Source organism: Sabethes cyaneus, chromosome 3 (assembly GCF_943734655.1).
Source record: "Sabethes cyaneus chromosome 3, idSabCyanKW18_F2, whole genome shotgun sequence".
NCBI classification, from domain to species: Eukaryota; Metazoa; Arthropoda; class Insecta; order Diptera; family Culicidae; genus Sabethes; species Sabethes cyaneus.
In genome coordinates, this window is record NC_071355.1 from 119,923,476 (window position 1) to 119,943,767 (window position 20,292).

Here is a 20,292-nt window from a genome sequence, read left to right on the forward strand (position 1 = left end):
CTGAGGGAAACTAAGCTTGACTCGATCACTTTGTCTTGGATCGTGGAAAAGATAGGTTCGGTTACAATTTTCGTTTAGCGCCGCGGTGTATTTTTTTAGGTAGATTTAGAGTCGTGAAATTATTTAACACAGTGTACCTTAAAGTAGCTTTCTTTCCCAGATTAGATTCGCTAGATAGGCTCGCAGTGCGTGAAAAGTTTGAGAAGATATCGTGCTTAATCGAATTAGAACAAGAGGTAAAAATTTAATTCAGACCACGTGCAGTGCTGATTTTAATTCCGACCCGTCGGATACGTGCTTTTCTGGCTTTAGATTCTATCCGCTGCAGTTTCCCGATACACCGCACTCAACAGACCAACCGCATTCCACTCCACTTTCTATTGGCAAATTTCCCGGCACAACCTCACGTGGCCGGTAGAGAGACGTTCGTCAACTCGTCGCTAGGCAGGGAGCAGCATATCAAACAGCATCGCCAAATCTCCGCTGGAAGTTACATCGCAGCATCGCATCGGAATCCAGCAACGCATAAAATCCATGGTTACAATTTATGTGAGTACGTTCCAAACTTCTTTCTAAAGACATGCGCATGATCGATTAGTGGTACCGTACCGTACCTCCCCCACTGAGTGCCGAGCTGGGCCAGTGGACAAAACCACCCAACGTGAAAATCCATCTCAGTTAACATCGCCTGAGTTCGAACCGCATTCGTCAACGGTTCTCTTTTTGCTCACCGTTTTGACCCGATACGAAACATCGCCGAGTTACTCTTTTGAACGGCACTGAAAGATGTTGAACTAACCGTAAAGTAGTGTGCACACTAGAAGCTGTTCTTTGTTCCCGTTATCGATCGATCGAATTAGATTTCTGAATTAAATTGAATGAACAGTCAAATCCTAGGTCAGCGAAATGATCGCTGAAGTCTGCAAGCACGTTTTACCGCACTCACCGCACTCAGCACGCAAGAAGATAGTATGTCGACAGTACAGTTTATAACAATCTCTGGGAAGCGAAGATCGTATGTAACGGCCGTAGCCTAGTCAGTAAGCACGCAAGAACTTGTGATAACGAAGATAGGCAGATAGTGATGAATATATTTTGATGAAGGAGGGTCTGGGTTCGAACCCCGTATGAAACCAAGCGAATGTATTTTTTTTCGCTGCTAATAAATCCTATAGGTTACTATCGATTGTTTTAGATCTAAAGAAATAGCTTTTTGGTATTTTCTGGAGAGAAGAATTTCACGATTCCCGTTCTACTTTCTCGTCGTGTTTTATGCTTTACGTTGAAAGCGGGCAGGGTTGGCCTAATCTTCCAGCCCCCGTCTCTATTTTGAAGCGCTTTCGGATGAAGTGCAGGCGAGACTTGTCCCTGTGATGAGAAATTATATATATTTGTGTAGAGTCGAAGGAACCAAACCGATATATTTTGTGTTGCGGTTTGTCATCCCTGGCAGGTTTTCCTTAAGGTTTTTGGTTTACTATTGACGTTGTCCCGGTACGGTGGAACCGTTTCAGAGCCGGAAACCTGAAACAAAATAATACCCGCCCGTAAGGAGAGGGTCTCATAGCTGGGCAAAGCGTACAAGGTGGGTGGTCTCTCATTGAGAGTGGCGCTTAAGCCACCCGCTGATTCCAGTATCAGGCTCTGGTCTCAACCGTCCCGTGTTACAAACTTCTTAAGCGAAAGTCCTGATGCAGTAGAAGCAATTATCAGAAATCATTATGTAGATGATTATCTAGATAGCTTCCATACATAACTAATGCGACAAGAATAGTTTCAGATGTAATTCGCATACATGATGGGGCAAGCTTTAAAATAAGAGGCTTTGTTTCAAATTCTAAACTACTCAGCAAATTGCCGGCTGATAGAATATCGCCAATAAAAGAAGTCTCTCTTGATGAAGAGCAAAACTTCGAGAAAATACTGGGCATGTATTGGAATACACAATCCGATACATTTAAATACAAATTAAAAATACCTGAAGTAGTCACATTAGAACCAACGAAAAGAGAAGTTTTGTCTTTCATTATGAGTGTGTATGACCCATTAGGACTCATATCTCACATAACGATAGAGTCAAAATTAATAATGCAAGATTTGTGGCGCACTGGTATTGAATGGGATGATAAAATTCCCGACAATTTGAATAAAACTTGGCAAAACTGGATAAAAAAGCTATCGGTACTTGAGAACTTGAGTATTCCAAGATGTTACTCTTTTCAACAAAAGGAATCTAGAAGAGAACTTCAAATATTTTGCGACGCATCATTAAAGGCATACGCAACTGTAATATATATGAGAACTATGTCACATTTGCAAACTGATGTCACTATAGTCGCCGCCAAAGCTAGAGTCGCGCCTACGAAAATTATATCGGTGCCGCGACTAGAGCTGCAGGCAGCAGTTTTGGGAACTCGTTTATTAAACACAGTACAAAGCGAGTTAAGATTAACTATCCACAAAACAATCTTTTGGACTGATTCGAAAACAGTCTTGAGCTGGATAAAATCAGATGTTAAAAAGTATAAGCAGTTTGTGCAATATCGAGTAAGTGAGATTCTCGATAGTACAATGGAATCTCAATGGAGATATATAGATTCCGCATCAAACCCTGCTGATGAAGGAACAAAGGTAATTTCATCAGAGTCTAAATTTATAGAAGGCCCATCCTTTTTAAAACTAAAGGAATCCGAATGGCCAACGAAATTCAATGAGATATCAATTAGGGAGTCGTGTCATGAAGAATTACGACCCATGTATACGCTAAAGGAAATCGATAAGCCACAGTTCGATATTTTATGTATTACTTGGTGCTCTGATTGGAATCGGTTGAAAAGAGCACTCTGCATAATTAAAAAGTTCGCGCAATTTATTAAAAGTAAAAGGCGAAACTTACCCTTTAATAACATAATAACCGCTTCTGATATGCAGCAAGCTGAAGAGTTTTTGATTCAAACCGCTCAATGGAATGCGTTTCCTGATGAGATGGTGGAATTGCAAACTACTGGAACGGTTGATAAAAGCAGTAGGATTCGAACTCTTACGCCGTTTGTGGCAGACAACGGTATAATGAGATCAGAAACACGTTACAAAAATACGAAATTTGTTCCTTATGCGGCTCGATATCCCTACATTTTACCAGATAAACATCATGTATCTGAGTTAATACTGAAACACCAACATGAGCGTTTCAAGCATAAGAAAATGAAGGCTGCTATAGCAGCAGTCCAACAGAAATATCATATCATTCACATTGACGCCGGTATGAGAAAAATTAAAAATCGTTGCCAGCGTTGTAAGAATGAATCTGCGAGAGCAAAGGCGCCCAAAATGGCACCATTGCCCGAGTGTAGATTACAGCCATTCGTAAGGCCGTTTACACATGCGGGAGTGGATTATTTTGGTCCATATAACGTATCGGTTAATAGACGGTCGGAGAAAAGATGGGGAGCTCTATTTACATGTATGACAACTAGAGCTGTTTATATAGAAATAGCACAGAACTTAAGTGCAGATGCATTTTTATTGTGCCTCACTACAGTTCAAGCTAGACGAGGTAGAATTAAGCACCTTTATAGTGATAACGGAACTAATTTTGTTGGAGCAGATAATGAGCTGAAAAAACTTCAACGTCGGTTGTCTACTGAAGGAATTGAATGGCATTTTAATACTCCAGCCTCTCCACACCACGGTGGATGCTGGGAGAGGCAGGTGTACGAAATAAAGACTTTAATGCCCAGTGAAACAATGCCTGAGCACGTCTTTAGACACCTTTTGGCAGAAATTGAATTTATAATAAATTGTAGGCCACTAACAGCCATTTCACTTGACGCCACTGATGATGAACCACTCACTCCAAACCACTTTTTATTTGGATGCGCCGGGGAATCAGAACCTTCCCTGAATGACACCTCCAAAGCGGAAGCGTCAAGACAACAGTGGAAGCGCGTTCAACTACTAGCAAAAAATTATTGGGATCGTTGGTTACATGAGTATCTTCCTTCAATCGCAAAGAGATCCAAATGGACAGAAGAGATTCGCAATATACGTGTTGGTGACACCGTAATGATAGCCGATGATCATCATAAAGCAAAGTGGCAAAAAGGAATGGTAATAGAAGTACATCCGGGCAAAGACCAAAAGGTTCGCTCGGCCACAATCAGAACGACGACAGGAATATTAAAAAGACCCGTTGTTAAGTTAGCCGTACTAGATGTAAACCCTCCGAGTGAAGAGGGAGGTACCGCAAAAGAAGAAGATTCGGGCGTTGAACTCAAACAAACAATAAAGCAAAATTTTAAAGAGCAAAGTTCTAGGAAGCCGCATGCTGTAAAGTCAAGTGCAGGCAATAAACATAACTTTGTTGGTGTAGTAAAAAGAACGCCAACCGAAATATTTAAACCATACGAATATGGGAAAAGAAAATGTATTGACCTTGACGAAGTCAAAAGGATTGCAGCTCAAATTTCAAAACCCGAACCAAAGCGTAAGAGAAAGGCTATAATTAGACCCTGGACGTGGGGTAATTTACTTATGCTTATTTACATTATATGTGCGGCATTTGGATCCGTGTTTTCCTATGAAGGTTCCGGGCTAATCGCTTACGACTGCGACAATCCTGAAGTTAACTTAACGAGTTATTCATTATTAGATGTAGCATCTTGTATTCCACCTTCCAACAATTTAACGACGGAAGAAGTGCAAATACAGGTCTTGCAACGTAATGTCAAAAGCGAAATACATGTATTCCAATGCAAGGTGATAATGAAGCGCCGAATTAAGCATTGTGGTACGCATTCGCATACATCTGAATTCGAGAGGGGTTATGCTTACATGGTGAAAGAGTTTACTGCAGAAGAATGTAGACTTTCACATCAACTTAATAGAGTGACACTTACAGACACTCATACGATTCGCGAACTAAAACGAAACTCTACAGTTAGAGGTGAGAAACTCATTGTGGGTTCCGTTTCTGGAAGTAGTTGCGTAGGCGGGAGACATTGGACACCCGAATATACGTGGGAGAATGCATTGGTTTTTTACGAGTATGAGATAACGTTACAAGATTATGTAGCAACAGTTGACTTCGAAAGCGATACTGTATATTTGAGAAACAGTATAAATTGCTTTTATTCCCAAGGACGATGTTTAGATTCAGAAGACGGATACATCACCTGGGACGTAAACTTTAATAAAAAATGCGAAGAAACTGAGTTCGAAGTTATTTACGAGGGTACGGTAAACAAAACTAAAAACGAAAATAAACACGAAGGTCGTAAAGCGATGAATGCTATCTACAGCACAATCTCCAAGTCGAACTTGTTTTCTATTCGTGCTAGGGAGCAAACGAAAATTTGTGGTAATGTTGGTTTTACAACTGATCACCCACGAATATTAATAGTAGAAGTAGTTGGCTTCAACTCTCCATTTATTAGACGATCTACATCAGGTAGAAATTTTGACTTGTTTACATACTTCAACTCAAAAATAACAATCGTCGAAAATTATATTGGTCAGAGCATGACTGAACTTTACAATACAGTTATGACTGAAATATGTAAAGTCGATAAAACGCTAATGGAAACAAGATTAACATTAGCACGATTAAATCCTACGGAATTTGTTTCTAGTATAATTAAGCGGTCCGGATATACGGCCGTGGTAGCAGGTGAAGTTTTACACATTTTGGAGTGTAAACCAGTTTACGTAATGCCCAGGTCGGAAGAAAACTGCTATCAAGAGATACCAGTAAATTATAATAACAAATCAATGTTTATATCACCTGTGACCAGAATTCTGCAAATTAGAGGGGCGCAAATTGATTGCACACCTTTACTCCCTGCCAAATTTCGAATCGGTGGTAGATGGTATACCACAGATAGTCGTATACGACAGACTACCGCTCCGTTACAGCTTACAACGGATATTCTTACTACATGGTCCTACACACCGCTACCAAATCTTATGCAAAGTGGAGTATATGATGCGGACAGTGTTGAAAAAATGAGGAATATGATATATGAACAGGGAGACAGACGTATAGCGTCTAACGTATTACACAAAATCCTAGTTGGTCAGCGACCCGATGTTCAAGGATTTCGTTTCGATGCGCTTGTTTCAAGTAAGATAGTTGAAAACGTCATCGAAAAATATTGGAGTAAGTTGATGTCCTGGTCAACTTGGCTGGGGAATATAACTTCTACATTTATTGGAATATACATGATTGGTAGGATAATTAAATTTGTAATTGATACTTTTATGCACGGACGTATATCATATGATATACACGGTCTCGGTTGGCAACTTATAGCATCATTTTGGGATTCACTAACGAGCTTCTTGTCCCACCGAGATTCAATGAGAAGAATGGCCCAAAAGAAAGAAACAAATGAAATAAGTCTACATATTGAAAGTGCACCAAGGGAGGCCGATCTGCCGGCTGCACCCGAAGCATATTTATATCCAAAAATACAACAAATTAATTAGTAAATCTAGGATGATTTACGGGCCCCGGAATGTCGCTGCTAGAGCGGAATGATAAAAATAAATAACTTAGCTGGAGGCATTATCGCTTCCAGAGGTAGAGCAAACAAGCTGCTTAGCTAGACGCGACAACGATGTAATCAAATAAACATGCCAGAAAAACGATCCGTCTGATCGGGAGTAGGAAAATCAGAATATGAAAAGGAATCTGAAAAACCATCTCGCGCATGGATTATGTACTGATTAGACTATTTGTTTAGGGCATGAAAGATTAAGCCACTCCCATTTGTCGCATTTAGAATTTCTTTCTCTTTTTATCGTTAGGACGCAATGAGCAGTGTTCAAACAATTATAGTGTTTTAGAATAAGCGCCCGTTAGACTTCAGAAGGAAAATAAATGAAAATTATGGATATTTGAAGAAAAGTCTGGCCTCTAAAGGGACATAGTATATAAGTAAATTTTTCTGGGATGCTTTACATAAGTATGCATCGATTATTCAACGCGTAGCTTTAAGACGACAATTGTAACTTTTTTCAATAAAGTTAAGTTTTCCTGGGAACAGTTTCCCACATAGCAGTAAAGTGAAGTGAATCAGCACGATCAGCACGAGTGAATATCACAGCCAATTTCCAAGTACGACCTAGTCGGAAAGTGACTTTGTGCAAGCAGGCAAAACCACCGGCTAAGACCATCTTTAGCCAAAATAAATGTTGCTCGCGACAACAACTCTATTGTCTGGTAGAATTTAAACTTTGACTAATACCCCTAAAAGTGAAATAAAAAAATTATTTTTCTTCAGTTACAATATAACATATTGATGTGTTCCGTAAAGTTTCAGAGCATATTATTACAAGAAATTTTGCTGAAGACAGCAACCTTCTATCTCTTCAGCGAAGATAGAAAAATCTTATTTATTGTACATGAATATGTAATACCGGTTTTTCCAGTTTAGCTCGTTTTGTAATTGTTGTATGACTTTTTCATGTACTACAAAGTTGTAATAACAGTAAAAATACACAACTTCGCTGAATATAGTATACCTCTATGTTTGCTTGTTTAGGAACTGTAGAACTTTGCTTATATAAAATACCCTAATTTTGATCCCGAATTACTCGACTACCAACAGATGGATACATTTTAAACATATTACATTTCTCGGGTAATTTTTCAAACAGACCCATGTAACAATGAGAGATTCTGCATAAAAAAGCAAATTTTCAACACATTTAGCTAACTAGTAACTCCGGCAACCGATGCATGTAAAGCTGATGTGTTAAAAAACAGAAGAGAGGAGACATGAAGAGAATCAATCATTGTCACATAGACTTATATGGAAAATTACCCGAGATTTGCTGATAGTTTTGCTGCATACAGACACTATTTTTCCATTTGAAGAAATGAGAGAAAATTCCAGTTGGGGCCAATTCCGGTACACCTTACATGCTGATAGCTTCGTTTCTGTGATGGCAGTTTGTGCTGATCTTTCCCAATAATTTAAAGTATTAATGCATTGAATAATAATGACATTTGGCTCATAACAAGTTTGTTGAAGAATATACGTTAGATAAACAACGATTTGTAACTTTGACAGAGAAGTCTGGCTGCACTGGTTGTTTCTATACAGATAGTCAACGAAGCTCTAATTAAATGTGTAAATAATTGGTGATACACTACCGAATAATTTCTTAAAAGTGCACCAAAAGGAGAGATAACTATAGACGGCACGGATTCACATCGAAATCATCAGTTCCGGATGCATTTGTGACCTTTTCGGAGGCATTTACAAAATAGTTGTAACTCTCAGGTTATAACGTACGACGAAGAATAATTACCACCTCTCACGATAAGGTACGAATTGAGTTCCCACAAAGTGTCAAATTGTAACAAGAGTAACTCACGTTGCTTAAGTGCGGGCACGAGCATCGGTGCTGTCGGTCTTTAACTATATTTTGTTGTGGTTATGATGAACGATGTCCGACCAGGAGAATGCTGTTGTTTGTAGCATGTGTAATCAAGAGGAAGAGAATTCTTCTCGAATTATTGCATGCGTCAACTGTTGTAAATCAACGCATTTCAAGTACCTGAAAATTATTGGGAATGCGGTGCAAAGGGCAAAGAAGAAGCCCTTCTTCTGCTCAGTCGTGTGTGCCGAAATTCACTCGAGAGACTGTAGCCAGCAGACCGGGTTCGAAGATATAATTAATGAGTTACGTTTACTTGGGTCTTCACTACGTGAAGTACGACAGGAATGAGCAAGCACCAGGATCGCCCTTGAACAAACTCGTGCGCAATTATCAGCTATCGCGGATACCAACAGCCAAATCGAAAAATCCCAATCCTTCTTATTTGATAAATTCGACGAACTGCACACAGATTTTATAACAATCAAAGCGACGCTTGGAAAACTAAGTACAGAAGGCCTGGAAACCCGGAAGCAGGCAGGAGAAAATTATGAGCAGCATAAACATCTGGCGAGCAAGGTTGAGGATTTAGAGGTGGAGTTGGATGGTTTACGTCGAAAATCAATATCAAAAAACGTAGTTATTTTTGGACTGCCCGTCGTGGATAACGAAGATGTGAAAGAGCTTGTTCGCAATGTTGGAATAGCTGTTGGATACGACATTCCAGCCCGTGTGATTCTGGAGGCCCGACGACTGAATGGGAAAAACACTACCGGTTCTGTACGTCCAATTATCGTCACTTTTGAGACGGAGTCAACCAAGGAGGCCCTTCTCGACCAGAAACAGAAACATGGAGTACTGCTGGCATCAACTCTCGGCGAATCTTTTTCCGGTTCCTCGGAAAGGATCACTATTAGGGAGGAGCTGACCCCGCTCGGAATGGAGCTGCTGAAAGAAGCTAAAAGCTTTCAAGCGGAACTTGGAATAAAATATATTTGGCCAGGAAGAAACGGCAGCATTCTCCTGAGACGAACTGATGGAGCGAAAGTTGAAACCATCCGTAGAAAACAGGAGATACAAGCACTGTCAAAGACACGTCAAAAACGCAAAGCATTATCCACTTCACCGCTTGCTGGCCTACCCTTGCCGAAGAAGTAAATTAGCATAGCAGAATGTAGTTTTTGTAGTTTTTAACATGAATCAATTCTCGGATAATCAAACAAAGAATATTTGCTATAGTTCCCTAATTGACTTGAATAAAAATGTAGTACAAAGTCATTGTCGTTCAACTTGAAGAGTATTACACATTGAACTGTAATTCGTGGTATGAATAATTTGGACAAGTTTGACCGAATAAAGGAGGTTCTAACACTATACGCCGGTCGTATTGATGTACTTGTATTAGGGGAAACATGGGTTAAGGATGGCAGTAAATCTCTCTATGAAATTCAACAATACAGCAGCATATTTTCTTGCCGAACGTCACCTCAAGGTGGTGGTTTGGCTGTTTATACAGCTAGTAGAATCGAATATGAAGAAGTTCACAATGAGCATGACGAAGGTTATCATCACATACATGTTCGTCTCAAATGCGGAGAATTACCATTTCACTTACATGCCGTATACAGACCGCCATCATTTACATACTCGTTGTTTTTAACCAAAATGGAAGCAATTCTAAACTCAATCAGGCCGGGCGACTCCTGTGCTGTTTTTGGCGATGTAAATGTTCCAGTCAATGAGGCAACTAGCACCGCAATGGAATATGTCAACCTGCTGAATAGTTATAACTTTGCCGTAACAAATACTTTTCCCACTCGGCCTAGGAGCGGAAATACATTAGACCATGTTGTCTGTTCGGAAACACTAAAAGAGAATGTAGTGAACGAAACTGTCGATAGTGACATCAGCGATCATTGCTTTATTGTATCTCGTTTCTCGTTCAGAAAGTCAGTAGAAAAAAGAACACTGGGAAAGGTTATTACCAACTTCTCCAGGTTAAACGAAGCCTTCGAAGTCGCCGTGCAGAATCTTGCAGAAACATCACCATCCGACCGTTTACTAGACGTTCTGGATTTATATTGTAGATTGAAGCAGCAATTCACTAAAAAAGTTTCGGTTCAAGCCAGAATCAAAGGCTTCTGTCCATGGATGTCCCTTGACCCTTTGGAAGCTCATGCATATCAAAGAGAACGTATTTGCACGGGCTGGCAAATGAGTGAACATGTGCAAATATATCACCTCTGTTTTCTAACTCCTATCTCTACCTCCACGAGGTGCCGGCTGGGGTACGGTAGCCAAAGTTGCGCACCTGGTGGTACGCAACTTTGGTTGTCGTATGCAGACAGAGAAGGTGGAACACTCGCCGTGTGGTTTCCGGCTACCTAATCGTGCAGTTCGGCGCAGGATTTTCGGAGGGCGCGGCTGCGGGGTGTGAGCACACCGGGAGAGAGTTATTTTCTCAGCTGGCTTAGCACAGAGAGAGAGAGAGAAAGAGACTCTTAATCGGTCTGTTTTACACAATCTGCACTTACGCCCTTTGGCGGTTGGTGCCGAATTGTACGTTTGGGCAAAAATTGAGCCACGGGACCTGATCCTGCCGGGAGTCGGCAAATCAGGTGCCCCTAAGTCAAGGTCTATCTCCGTGCCGATGACTGAATGGCTGGAGGGGTGAAAACATGCCAGTCGCGAACGGAGTGCTTTGGGCATCTTGCCCCTACTGTGCCATGCGGGGCTCTGGTACGGTCGATCTTTGTTGTCCCTTGCGTTTCGTGGGAACAGCATAGTAGTCCTGCCCAATTTCCGTTATGGGTTTTACGCCAAGTGCGTTCTGGCCAACTTAATTGGCTTCGCTTACAATTTGCTGTCTGATCTGTGTTGGAGATTGTTTGTGCATATACTCCGCTAGTCAAATAGTTAGAGTCGCACAAATAAATCTTCAACACAAACGGGCAGCAAATTTGTATTTATGCGAAAAACTTTTTAATGGCTCTGTCACCATCGCATTGGTCCAGGAGCCATATTTTCGCAAGGGGTACTTTCATTCGACGGATATTGGAAACCAGAACTTTGCTGTTTTCAGCAAAACTGGTATGACAAATCCTCGTTTGATGCCCAGGGCATGCATATTGTTGCATAGGTCAATTAGTGCATGCCTTATCTCTGAGTTGACTACTCGAGATATTTGTGCAGTCACAGTAGAACTCGTCGTGGATGATGTCCATAGGCGCTATGTCTACTGTTCTGCATACTTACCACACGATGAACCGTCTCCCAGCGACGATTTCAGAAATGTGGTGAGATACTGCCAATCTAGTGGGCTTCCGCTCATTGTAGGCAGTGATGCCAATGCCCATCACATCATTTGGGGCAGCTCGGATATCAATCTGAGAGGCTCTGATTTGATGGAATATTTGAGTGGTACCAACCTTGGAATACTCAACATTGGCAATTGTCCAACTTTCATACGAGCTGGTAGAGAGGAAGTGTTAGATATAACACTCTGCTCTAACAGGATCAGTCATGAGTTGGCACAATGGCATGTTTCAAATGAGACACCAATATCTGATCATTGCTTTATATATTTTGATCATTTGGGTGTCTCCTTGAACGCTGCAACATTTCGCAATCCGAGATTTTCTGACTGGGAACTCTTTGAGGAGGAACTGGCGACGAAATTTCAAGGATTCGAACCAACGATTGAGTCATCGATCGACTTGGATGTGGCTGTAGATATCACAACATCTTTTATTGCGGAAGCTTTTGAAGTAGCTTGCCCACTAAAAACTATTAAAACGACTAAAGGAACACCATGGTGGAACTCTCATCTCGCGGAACTAAAGAAACGATGCAGGAGAGCCTGGAATAGACGTCGGAGGGATGGCGTGGAGCCTTTCAAGCAGGCCCGGAAAGCCTATGCAAAGGCTTTACGATCTTCAGCACGCACGAGTTGGCACAGGTTCTGTAGCAACGTTTCTAGTTTCGGCGAGGCAAGTCGACTTAATAAAATACTGTCAAAATCGAAATATTATCAGGTTAATAACATTCGAAGTTCGAACGGTGAATACTGTTCGAATGACAATGAAATCCTGGAATGTCTCTTTTATAGTCACTTTCCGGGCTGTGTGGAACCTGAAGTTCGAAACGATCCAGAAATCGTTTTAGGTGGCTTAGACTCATGGGCTTTTGCTCGGAGACTTGTCACAACTGAAGCGATTGAGTGGGCCGTGAACAGCTTCTCTCCATACAAATCTCCTGGAACAGATGGAATATACCCTATTCTACTGCAAAAAGGATTCAAGTACTTCAAACACATTCTGAGAAGGATGTTTGTGTGTAGTATTGCTATTGGGTACATCCCAACTCAATGGCGTGAAATAACCATTAAGTTTATTCCTAAAGGTGGACGCGCGACATACGAGCAAGCCAAAAGTTTTAGACCAATCAGTCTAACGTCTTTCTTGCTTAAATCACTTGAGCGGATTGTTGATCACCACATCCGCGAAACAAGCTTACTAGAAGTTCCTCTTCATTCAGCACAGCATGCTTATCAAAGTGGCAAGTCTACAACCACTTTATTACATGATGTGGTGGATAAAATTGAGGTTGCTTTTTCACAAAAGGAATCTTGCTTAGGAACTTTTTTGGATATTGAAGGCGCGTTTGATAACGTATCTTTCGCTTCCATTTTGGAGGCTGCTCGTTATCATAATGTGCCTTCAATAATCATAAAGTGGATAGAACAAATGCTTAGTAACCGATTGCTTTTTTCGTCCTTACGGCAAGCAAGCATTTGGAAGCAAAGTGTTTGTGTATGTCCACAAGGTGGCGTTCTCTCGCCTCTTTTATGGAACCTTGTGGCGGACGGCCTATTGAGGAAACTCAATGGTCTAGGCTATCCGTCATATGGTTTTGCGGATGACTATCTCATCCCAGTAGTTGGAAAGTGCATAAGCACATTATTTGACTTAATGCAGCAGGCACTACGTGTCGTAGAAACGTGGTGCCGAGAAACTGCACTTTCGGTAAATCCGAGCAAAACATCTATCGTCTTATTTTCAAGACGTAGAAATACCAATGGAGCTCGCGCTCTGCGCTTTTACGATTCGGATGTTGATGTTGTGAACGAAGTGAAGTACGTGGGGTTGATTCTCCTTTCCAAGCTTGACTGGTCCACAAATATTGATTTCCGAATTAAAAAAGCGTGCATGGCCTTTGGGCAATGTAGACGAGCAATTGGCAACTCTTGGGGGCTTAAACCCAAATACATACACTGGTTATACACGGTCGTTGTCAGACCAATACTGGCGTATGGTTGTCTTGTATGGTGGCAGAGAGGGGAAGTTGTGACTGTCCAGACAAAGCTAAACCATCTTCAAAGGATGTGTTTAATGGCAATGTCTGGTGCATTTACTACAACTCCTACTGCCGCCCTAGAAGCTATTTTCAATATTAAACCTCTACACTTCCACCTGAAGCAAGAGGCACTAATATGTGCTTATCGTCTACACGCGATTGGCCTTTGGCAGTCTGTGGACGGTTCCACTGGTCATACTCGACTGTGGTCGCAAATTGTTGCTGAGGACAAGTTTGCCCTTGCTCCTAGCGATGTAACGCTCATGCGTACTTTCCCGTATAGGACTTTCTCAAGTGACTTTCCTCCTAGAGAGGATTGGATGTCAGGCTACATGGAAAGGAAAATTTCCGACTATGTGGTCTGTTATACCGATGGTTCCTTGTACGAAGGTCGCGCGGGTGCTGGTGTTTACTGCCGTGAGCTGGAATTGGAGGAATCCTATTCGTTGGGTAGTTACTGCACCGTTTTTCAAGCTGAAACCTTTGCAATTATGTGCGGAGCTCAGTTTGCACTTCAGAAAGAACTGATAGGCAAGATTATCTACTTCTGTTCTGACAGTCAAGCCGCTATAAAAGCCCTTTGTGCGGCTAATTCTAAATCTAAAACAGTCATCGCCTGCCACACCCAATTAGAAGAACTAAGCATTCTAAATGCCGTTCATCTGGTTTGGGTTCCTGGCCATTCTGGTATAACCGGAAATGAATGGGCTGATGAACTAGCAAGATCTGGAGCAGAAAAGTCGGTTTTCGGACCGGAACCTGCTTTACCAATTGCGGCATGTTGGATAAAACAAAAGATTCGATCTTGGTTTTCATCTGAACATGTACGTTATTGGGAAAATCTTGAAACTTGTCGTCAAACGAAAAGTTTCATTGTTAAGCCTTGTGAGAAGGTTGCGAAATTTCTTTTGCAACACTCAAAGGTAAATTGCAGTATTCTTGTCAGATCACTGACTGGTCACTGCAGACTAAATTATCATATGGCTACGATTCAGCGAGCTGAATCGTTTCATTGTAATTTATGTGAATCCGACTACGGTACACCATATCACGTAATTTGCAACTGTCCTGCAGTAGCACAATTGCGTCATAGGATCTTTGGATCCTACGTCTTAAATGAATCGGATTTTAGGAAACTAAAATTACGAGACATTTTGATGTTCCTTACCGAAAGCGGTATTGAGCTATAAGCTCTTATTTATCATGAGTATACCCCCCAGGGGGTGTACTTTTGATAAGTTAACTACCAAGGATTGTAGTATCCCCTCGGGGGTACAAAAATCTCTCGGTATATATATGTTTGTGTTTGTCCAAATTCCTCATCCACCCCTTCCTATTCCTCCTGTTTTCCTTCCCGTCCTCATCAGGTAAATGATGACACGGGCAAGATGGGCAAGGCACAAATCTTCCACATGATTGTGAGGAACGTGCTGCTCGAGCCAAAGATGCTGATACCTGATACCTGCACGGCATAAGAGACGACCGGCAGATAATCACCTGAAGGACCTCCTCGATCATATATCTAAAAAAGTTCAAGTGGAAAAGAATCGTTCAAAAAAGGATTATTACAGTAGGCTTTTTCGAGCAGGAGATCAAAAGAATATGTGAAAGAATCTAAACGAGTTGATGGGACGAAAAAACACGGCTGCTAAGCCCATCAAGCTAGAAGTAAATGGTCAAAAAACATCCGATGGACCTGAGATAGCTAATACGTTCAACAACTTCTTTGGCACCATGGGACCCCAGCTTGCCTCATTATTACAAAGCAATCGTGACGTCAACCGTTTCCGCACTCTGAACCATCAAAACAACTCAATGTTCCTGACTCCAGCTACAGAGCAAGAACTCATCGTTAGGATTAATAGCCTCGATGGATCAAAAAGCTGTGGACCGGACGGCATACCAGCCTCTTTCCTTAAAGCACATCACGTTTTGCCTTTCTACTATATAAATATATAGTATAAAGGTATAGAAATCACTTGGAAAACCGGAAATGGAAAGAAGGTCCTGCGGGCCGAATATTATATACCATTCGACTCAGTTTCGAAAACTGAGCATTTTCTATGTGTGTGTGTGTGTGTGTGTGTGTGTGTGTGTGTGTGTGTGTGTGTGTGTGTGTGTGTGTGTGTGTGTGTGTGTGTGTGTGTGTGTGTGTGTGTGTGTGTGTAACGCTTTTAATCTCACTCACTTTTCTCGGAGATGGCTGGACCGATTTTAATGTTCTTAGTGTCAAATGAAAGGTCTAGGTATCCCATTGGTCGCTATTGAATTTCATACTGATCGGACTTTTAGTTCAAAAGTTATGTATAAAAATACGAAAAATATGGGACTTCATTATCTCATAGATCCCTTAACCGATTTGAACAAAATGGATTGCATATGAAAGAAGAGCCTTACAAACCCTTAACTTCCAAATTTCATGATGATTGGACTTGTAGATTGAAAGTTACATAAAGAAATGTGAAAAAATAGTATTTAAAACATATTTTTGTAACATTTAAGAATTAATTCAATGAAAAACATCACACATTTTATTATTATTTGAAAATTACTGCTGAGATCTATCAAACGAAACTGAGTTAATTAAAATCGGACGGTTCATTCAAAAGTTATTCAAACTTTAACACTTAAGCACCGTATATTAAACCGTTAAAACGTGTGAAATCAAAACGTATCAATCAAATGTTGATTGTATTCAATGTGTGCGATGTATGTATGTATGTATGTATGTATGTATGTATGTATGTATGTATGTATGTATGTATGTATGTATGTATGTATGTATGTATGTATGTATGTATGTATGTATGCATGCATGTATGTATGTATGTATGTATGCATGTATGTATGTATGTATGCATGTATGTATGTATGTGTATGTGATGACAATTTGCAATGAAATTCAAGAAAAGTGAGAAACATGTCAAAAGTCAGAAATTTTTGAAGCCTCTTAGTGGAATACGAACTCTGAAATAAAGAAAAGAAAAAAACTTTTACCGACTAAATCCCACTATTTAATATTTATTCGCGACAGATACGTATACGCTTTGAAATAAGACACTGATGAAGCCTGCACGTCGTAGACGAACTACGTATCTGTCGCAAATAAATATTAAATAGCGGGATTCAATTGCAAAGTTTTTTCTTTTCTTTGATTTTAGATTTCAATTGTCATTTTCTTCACTTGCTGTTACTCACAATTTTACACGAAAAGCAAAAAGCGGAGTAAAGCAGTTAATTTAAGTATATAAGTATAGTGGTGTATAGGATCAAAATACTAGTGAGTTGATTTTTCAAAATAAATTTATACAAATTTCATACAAATTTTGCGCATTAATAGATGCTCTTTTCAATCCATAGATACTAGAGCTTAGAAATGTTATATGAAAAATAGGAAGTAAACGTTGCACGCTAGTAACTTTGTAAGATTTGTTTTCGTTAGTGACATTTTAAAGGACAGATGTCTTATGTCATGTATCATGTTTTAATAAATAAATCAAAAATGACAAGCACTGGAAATCATATCGATCATATTTCTCATTCTCAAGCATGTTTATGGCGCAGTTTTTGCCTTTCTACTATATAAATATATAGTATAAAGGTATAGAAATCACTTGGAAAACCGAAAATGGAAAGAAGGTCCTGCGGGCCGAATGTCATATACCATTCGACTCAGTTTCGAAAACTGAGCATTTTCTGTGTGTGTATGTATGTGTGTGTGTGTGTGTGTGTGTGTGTGTGTGTGTATGTGTGTGTGTGTGTGTGTATGTGACGCTTTTAATCTCACTCACTTTTCTCGGAGATGGCTGGACCGATTTTAATGTTCTTAGTGTCAAATGAAAGGTCTAGGTGTCCCATTGGTCGCTATTGAATTTCATACTGATCGGACTTTTAGTTCAAAAGTTATGTATAAAAATATGAAAAATATGGGACTTCATTATCTCATAGGTCCCTTAACCGATTTGAACAAAATTGATTGCATATGAAAGAGGAGCCTTGCAAACCCTTAACTTCCAAATTTCATGACGATTGGGCTTGTAGTTTGAAAGTTACATAAAGAAATGTGAAAAAATAGTATTTAAAACATATTTTTGTAACATATAAGCATTAATTCAATGAAAAACATCACTCATTTTATTATTATTTGAAAATTACTGCTGGAATCTATCAAACGAAACCGAGTTATTTAAAATCGGACGGTTCATTCAAAAGTTATTTAAACTTTAACAGTTCAGCACCGTATATTAAACCGTTAAAACGTGTGAAATCAAAACAAATGTTGATTGTATTTAATGTGTGTGATGTATGTGTGTATGTATGTATGTATGTATGTATGTATGTATGTATGTATGTATGTATGTATGTATGTATGTATGTATGTATGTATGTATGTATGTATGTATGTATGTATGTATGTATGTATGTATGTATGTATGTATGTATGTATGTATGTATGTATGTATGTATGTATGTATGTATGTATGTATGTATGTATGTATGTACGTATATATGTATGTATGTATGTATGTATATATGTATGTATGTATGTATGTGTGTATGTGATCCCAAGCAACAATGTGAGTTTGATTGTACTCTTATGGTGGTTTTCATGACCAATTGTGGTCTTGAATGCTATCATAAGAGTGTAATAAAACTCAAATTGTTACTTGGGATGACAATTTGCAATTTTTAAATTTGCATTGAAATTCAAGAAAAGATGTTTTTCACTTTTCTGAATCAATTGTCTAAAGTTTTTGAAGCCTCTTAGTGGAATACGAAATTTGAAATTAAAGAAAAGAAAAAACTTTTACCGACTAAATTCCACTATTTAATATTTATTCGCGACAGATACGTATACGCTTTGAAATAAGACGCTGATGAAGTCTGCACGTCGTAGGCGAACTACGTATCTGTTGCAAATAAATATTAAATAGTGGGATTCAATCGGAAAGCTTTTTCTTTTCTTTGATTTCAGATTTCAATTGTCATTTTGTTCACTTGCTGTTACTCACAATTGTACAAGAAAAGCAAACAGCGAAGAAAAGCAGTTAATTTAAGCATGTAGGTCTTTTTAATCAATAGATACTAGAGCTTAGAAATGTTATATGAAAAATAGGAAGTAAACGTTGCACGGTAGTAATTTTGTAAGATTTGTTTTCGTTAATGACATTTTAAAGGACAGATGTCTTATGTCATGTATCATGTTTCAACAAATAAATCAAAAATGATAAGCACTGGAAATCATATCGATCATATTTCCTATTCTCAAGCATGTTTAAGGCGCAGCTTGCACTATTTTTCGACCTCATCTTGTTTTCCTAACCCTCTAACATTGTAAAAACGATGCGATCAAGCTAATGACTATCTTTTCATGAAAGTACATTCAAAAGAAGCTTAAGTTTTGATTTTCATGCAAAAATAATTATCTGAAGGAGCGCCAGCTAAGAAAAAGTTCAATTTCTCTTTTTCATATCTAATGCTCTATTCAGTTATTTTTTCTAATTCAGATATATCGCAAAATTGAAGCCAAGCAAATTAATAGTAAAATTTTGAGATTAATCATTTTGTTGTCGATATCCTTTGTCTTCAAAAGCGAAGTATAATAATAATTTTTCTGAACTTTTGTTTTTCAAAGATGCTAACTTTTGAACGCATGGTATTAATAAATTATCAAAAAATCTGTTATGAACACATATTTCATATTGTCAATTCAAAACAAGTTTCGTATATGACTCTGAAGCCCAAAGTTAAGACCGACCGATTATACTTTACATTCAAAAGAAGCTTAAGTTTTGATTTTCATGCAAAAATAATTATCTGAAGGAGCACCAGCTAAGAAAAAGTTCAATTTCTCTTTTTCATATCTAATGCTCTATTCAGTTATTTTTTCTAATTCATATATATTGATATTGAAGATACGAGATATTGAAGCCAAGCAAACCATTAGTAAAATTTTGAGATTAATCATTTTGTTGTAGATATCCTTTTTCTTCAAAAGCGAAATATAATAATTTTTCTGAACTCTTGTTTTTCAAAGATGCTAACTTTAGAACGCATGGTATTAATATCAAAATATCAAAAAAATCTACCCTTTGGGTTAAAACCACTCAAAAAAAAATATCAAAAAATCTGCTATGAACACATATTTCATATTGTCGGTTCAAAACAAGTTTCGTATGTGGCTCTGAAACCCAAAAGTTAAGGCCCACCGATTAAATAAGGTATTCATCAAATAACATAAATGACGCTTACAAGTATTTATGCACCCAAGGAAAGAAAATATAATTATTCTACGCAATACGTTGTGAATTTTACTGGCAAATAAGGATTTTGAGGAATACGGAACGGATATTTAAAAATATAGTCAAGTTAATTATAGATGTTCCTGAGAAATTAAATAATGATTATTGTGGCAGTAGAAAGGCTAGGTCACGCCGCTAGGTGGATTAATTCGGGTTTTTTTTCTCAATTTTACTGAAGGACATGTTCAACGAATGTATAGAAACTGGAAGTTATCCTGATGTCCTCAAAATGTCCCGCGTGGTTCCTATT